We start from the raw sequence: 6,407 nt of genomic DNA, 5'->3' as shown, positions 1-6,407 counted from the left end.
TAAAGATAATTAAATTAAAATGATTTCATTAGAGTGGGCCCTAATCTGATATGCCCTTTAGCTCTCCTGAGAGACTCCTCCTTGTAGAACACCCTAAGCACAAACATGCTAGTAAGAAAACTCTAGAAAATGCCTAATTGGCACATCAACAAGCCATTGCAGGGGCTTTCATAATCTCAAGGGAGGCTGGGAAAGTATTTCAATGCAGTTCTCTGAAATTAGAGATAGATCTAATAAGGCATGGTTCCAGGAATAAGATTCAGTTTTGGGTGACTAAAGAGAATGACACCTGTTCGATGTAGTCGGCTTCCTCGGCTCTCCAACATTCATTGTTTACCCCACATCCCACACTGAAAACTGACAAAAAAATCCCTGCTCCCATCTAACAAAAGAAAGTATTTCTCACTATATTGGGTGTCTGTTTTTTCATTACAGATCACCTGAGAGTTAGCAGCTTAAAACAGCAATAATCACGATCATCTCTTGGTTACCAAGAGTCAGGAATTCAGGAGTGACTCAGCCGCACGGTTCTGGCTCTGAGTCTCTTACGAGGTTGCAAACAGTGCCTGGAGTCATCGTGATGGCTTGATGCAGGTGCAGGCACCAGGAAGACGCAGACAGCTGAGGACGTGAAATGCTCAGGCATCTCAAATCTGCTTCTCTTTGGTTTTGTTTTGTTTTGTTTCCCCCACAAGGGATCTCCAGCATCGTGTCTCAAGACTTCAAAGGCTGATGTCCCAAGATGACTGGTTTTTTAAGCCTTATCTGTGACAAGCTCTTCACTGAAACAAATCGCCAAGGCCTGCATTTCATGGTAGGGGAATTATACTCCACCTGTTTATGTAAGCTGTGTCAAAGCATTTGGTTGTATTTCCAATCATCAAACTTGTAGATCCCCACATGTGTTCATTTTCTTATTTCATCCTGATCCAAGTCGAATCCCTGATCTCCAGACCATGCCAATTCTTCCATTATTTCCATCACGATTCTTCTCTATAATTTATAAAATATTGGCAAAACTGTAAAACTAAATGATCACTAGTCTATCTTTACGTGAAGGAATGGGAACAAAAGAGGAAAACCTGAAAACTGGTAAAAATGTGTACACAGCGATGTTTCACTTAGAGTAATGGCCAAATAGCTCTGATAGAACAACACTTCCGCAGATATTTTCTACATACTGGATCAAATATAAATTTGTTAAATGAATATATAGGGATATTTATGTTTAAGAATATTTATGTATAAGAATATGTGTACACATATAACAACTATGTTGGGTGACCACATTTTAGCATTCCATCTCACCTAGAAACAATCCAAAGATTTTCAATTATCACCCTATTTAATATTAGTCTTAAATTTAACTAAGAGTTTTATGGGCGCCTGGGTGGCTCAGTCAGTTAAGCGTCCGACTTTGGCTCGGGTCATGATCTCACGGTTTGTGGGTTCGAGCCCCGTGTTGGGTTTTGTGCTGACAGCTCAGAGCCTGGGGCCTGCTTCAGAGTCTGTGTCTCCCTCTCTCTCTCTGCCCCTCCTCCCCTGCTCATGCTCTGTCTCTGTCTCTCAAAAATAAATAAATGTAAAAAAAAAAAATTAAAAAAAATTTAACTAAGGATTTTAGAAGATTTTCAAGCTGATATACTATAGAAAACAATTACCATTGATACACAAAACATTTCATAATTTCTACTCAATTTATTTGAACATGTCCTTTTACTTTTTTGTGTGTATTTTAACATGTGGACATAATCTTAGCTTATGTTGTCAGTAAACCAGTATAAGAATTATAGGAATTTAGAATGACAATCCCAAATCTCTATAAAAAGTAAAACATACCCCACACTGACAAAGTGAGGTGAAAACATATGCCTGTCTTCAAATCAAAAGTATTGAGTCAGTCTGATCTGATGAAACAATCATTTGGATTATATAAAGCTGGTTTCCTGTAGAAAAATGCTCCTGGGGGAACCTGGGCGGTTCAGTGGGTTAAGCGACTGACTCTTGATCTTGGCTCAGGTCATGATCTCACAGTTTGTGGCATTGAGCCCCGTGAAGAGGTCAGCACTGACAGCACGGAGCCTGCTTGGGGTTCTCTCGCCCCCTCTTTCTGCCCCTCCCCCCACTTGGTTGTGCATGTGTGCTGTTTCTCTCAAAATAAATAAATAAATGTAAAATAAAATGCTCCTGAATTAGTTTTTGTTGAATAAATAAACATAAAAAAATTAAAAAAAAACCATAAGTGTTACTTAAGGTCTGGAAAGTACTCAGAACCGTACTCCTTTTGTAAGAGCATTTATTCAGAGGTAGGCAAAAATTTCATACTCAAAACAACAGGACCCAGGATAGAATAAATATAGAACACAAAAATTCACCGGTGCAGATCTAAAATTCACTAATACAGACATTCTCCTTTCCAGAAGAAGAGAGAGATATTCTTGCACAAACGGATGGATAAACAAAAAACTAGCAAACCAAACTGTGGAGCATTTCTCACCTGAAAGAAGAGAGATCTCTATCAAATAGACCAAAACACTAAATTCCGAGTCACTGTCAACTGTATTCATTTGTTATTGCTGTGCAACAGATGACCAGCAATTTAGTGGCTTAAACCAAACAAACCCCACATGTCTTATGTCACAGATTTTTGGAGCGAGGCTTAGCTGTGTTCTTGGCTTCAGGACCTCACCAGCTTGAAATCATTTTGATGGTATTGCAACCTCATCTACGGGCTTGACCGGAGGAGAATCCACTTCCAAGGGCACTCAGGGTATTGGCAGAGTTCATTGCCTTGTGGCCCTTTCCATAGGCACTTTGTCACGTGGCTGCTGACGTCTTTAAAGCCAGCAAGAGTCTCTCACTCAGGGGAGGTCCAGCCACTCTTTTAAAGCTTTACCTGATAGCACCAAGCCCATGATGGATCATCTCCCTTTTAATTAACTCAAAATCATTTGCTTTGGGAGCTTAAGTATCTGCAACACCTCTTCATGCTTGCCTTATTCTGCAAGCTAGAAGTAAGTCACGGCTCCTGCCCACTCTTAAGGGGAGAGAGTTATACAGGGTGTGAACCTCGTGGGGAGCAAAAGTTTTCAATTTTGATGCAATTCAGTTTACTAGTTTATTAATTTTATGAATCATGCTTTTGGTGTTGGGTCTAAGAAGTCTGCCTAATTCAAGTTTACCAACCTTTTATGTTTTTTTTTTTTTTTTCTAATGTTTATAGTGGTTCCCCTTACATTCAGCTTCTATGATCAATTTTGAATTAATTTTGTTATGATACGAAGATCAGGGCCCAAATTGATCTCTATCAATGTGGGCCTCTAATTGTCCCAACTTCATTTGTTGAAAACGAAAGAAAGATAATTTCTTCCATTGATTGCAAATTAATGCAACAGCCCCGCAGCCAGTCTTAAGGGTTAACTTGTTCCATGTTAACACCCTTCTTACTTACTGACTTAAGGCCCTTGATCTGTAAAAGAACTCATTTACTTTTTTTGAGATTTGCAGACCACTGGCCTTGAGGAGTGAAGGACCCGAACTTTCCCAGGCCACAGCAGCCAGCAAGTCTGTTTAAAGCTGCTTCAGCTTTCTGACTAGCTTAGCAAGGTTTTAGCAAAATGCTTTTCTTCGTTTAGATCACGCTGATGATTTTACTGACCTCCCTTTGTGTATCTGTAGACCTTGCCCTCCTTTGAGGAAAGAACAGAGTACTCCTGCACATCAACAAACAGGAACCGGACCCCCTTGCACAACCCCTGAGCACTGAGATAACATTTGGAGCTGGCATCATCAAGTCTGCATGTAATCAAGAAATGTTAGGGGCTCCTGGGTGGCGCAGTCGGTTAAGCGTCCGACTTCAGCCAGGTCACGATCTCGCGGTCCGTGAGTTCGAGCCCCGCGTCGGGCTCTGGGCTGATGGCTCAGAGCCTGGAGCCTGTTTCCGATTCTGTGTCTTCCTCTCTCTCTGCCCCTCCCCCATTCATGCTCTGTCTCTCTCTGTCCCCCCAAAAATAAATAAACGTTGAAAAAAAAAAAAAAAAGAAATGTTGTAGGCCACTGCACTCCTTTTGCTGGTTAACTACCCTAAACCTGTTAAAAACCCCCCTGGGTCAGGCAGGAAACCTCCGAGTTGGTTTTTGGACAAGAGTCTGCCTTCTCTCCAGGTTGCCGGCCTTCTGACTAAAGCCCATGTTCCTTTCTCGTCAAAAACTCTCCTCCTGAGTGATGGCCTTCCAAGCGACCGGCAGCCGAACTTGGGTTTGGTAACAGATTGACCAGGAATGTCAATATTAGTCCGGACTCTCAGTTGTGTTTCATTAATATATATGTCTATCTGCGTGTGAATATTACACTATCTTGATTAATACATGCTAGTAGCAAGCTTCGACACCAGGAACTGAAATCCTCCAGATTTGTTCTTTTTAAAAAAATCCTTTTGGCTAAGGGACGCCAGGGTGGTTCAGTCAGTTAAGCATCTGACTTTGGCTCAGGTCATAAACTCGTGGATCATAAATTCGAGCCCTGCATCGGGCTCTGTGCTGACAGCTCAGAGCCTGGAGCCTGTTTCGGATTCTGTGTCTCCCTCTCTCTCTGCCCCTCCCCTGCTCATACTCTGTCTCTCTCTCTCTCAAAAATAAATAAAACATTAAAAAAATCCTTTCAGCTATTCTGGGCACTTTGCATTTCCATATACATTTTAGACATAGTCTTTCGCTTTCTGGGAATAGAGCCTGCTAGGATTTGATAGGGATTTCACTGAATATATAGATCATCTCTTCACCTGAAAAGACTCTGCATCCCAGATCTCAGTTTGGGTGGTCTTCTCTTCTCGCACAGATTTGGGATGAATTTAAAATATAATTTTGGCAATTTATTCTCCTTGTCCTGCTTGTTAGAGGAGGACATCTTGCCTTTTCCAATCGGCTACATTCTACTCCTAAATGGAAGTTACCACAGGTTAGCTTTAAACTATCAAATAACACGGGATCAGCGGACTAAGTAACAACCTTCCCTGCCCTTTCTGTACCAGACAGGCAGGATCGCAGGTAGTAGATAAACTCTTCACAAAGACTGCAGGGAGAGGGTATCATTATTGTCCACTTCTTACTGGTGATCATACGGAGGCAGAGAGTGGTTTTAAAGCAGTGTCCAAGATCAGAGATACATGAAGCAGACAATCTGGGTTTCTCATCCTGGCAGTCCAGCTCAAGATCTTCTGCTAAAAACAATTACTACTATTGGGGCACCTGGGTGGCTCAGTCGGTTAAGTGTCTGACTTCAGCGCAGGTCATGATCTGGTGGTTCGTGGGTTTGAGCCCCACGTCGGGCTCTGTGCTGAGAGCTCAGAGCCTGGAGCCTGCTTCCAATTCTGTGTCTCCCTCTCTCTGTCCCTCCTTCACTCACACTTTGTGTCTGTCTCACTCTCTCAAAAATAAATAAACATTAAAAAAAATTAAAAACAATTACTACAAAAACTGAAACTGAATGAAATCCAGGGTAGAGGTTGATTTTAACAGCTGTTAATCTTAAAAAAGAAGTTACGACAAATGAAACAAAATAAAAATGACTATTCATATATGAAAAAAATCTGGAATTGGCAATGGAAAACATGCGTTCTTTCGAAATGCCCAAAACTATTTACAAAACCTTTGAATGTTTTAACTAAATATTAATACATATTAAATAGACTCAAAAGAGAGACTTTCTCAAAGACCTAAGCATGAAAGATATATTTGATAGCTATTAATAAGGGGTTGAAAAAGCCTACAGAGGGGATTTGAACCAGTATGATCTCTGGACACTGACTTTACATTTTGGAAATTATAGAACAGTAATTCCGTCCATGAGATGCATATGTATTTGTGTGTGTGTGTGTGTGTGTGTGTGTGTGTGTGTGTTTATGAGCTTCTACATAAATAAAGTTATATATAAGTATTAATTATCAGCAACCAGCTTTTGGAGAGAATTGTCTGTCTTTTCTGGATGCTTTTGATAGGAAAAGCTTGAATTCTTCCTATGTACATCTGGCATTAAAAAAGTAATAATAAGTCCATAGCACTGTAGACCGTAGCTATGACCCAGCTCCATGAAACAGCTTGTGGACATTCACTATTTGTTCTACATACTGGAGTTTTAAATTTTACTATCTAACAACTACAGTTGGTGAACACAAATTATGGAAAAGTTAAACAAGGAAAAGTTGCAAATAATATGTCCTTATTTGCATGTTAACAAATGTGAACCCAGCTTTCACCTCAACACCAGTTATGAAATAATCCAACCATGGCAAGGACACACAGTGTATGAGTGGGAGTCACTTTAGCCATTTGGGAATAACAATGGTTTTCATCAGGACAGCACTGAGCTCATCTATTGGCATACCCTGGTACTTTCCTGCTTGACATTGG

The sequence above is a fragment of the Leopardus geoffroyi genome, chromosome B4 (genome assembly GCF_018350155.1).
Source record: "Leopardus geoffroyi isolate Oge1 chromosome B4, O.geoffroyi_Oge1_pat1.0, whole genome shotgun sequence".
NCBI classification, from domain to species: domain Eukaryota; kingdom Metazoa; phylum Chordata; class Mammalia; order Carnivora; family Felidae; genus Leopardus; species Leopardus geoffroyi.
This window is presented reverse-complemented; position numbering follows the sequence as displayed.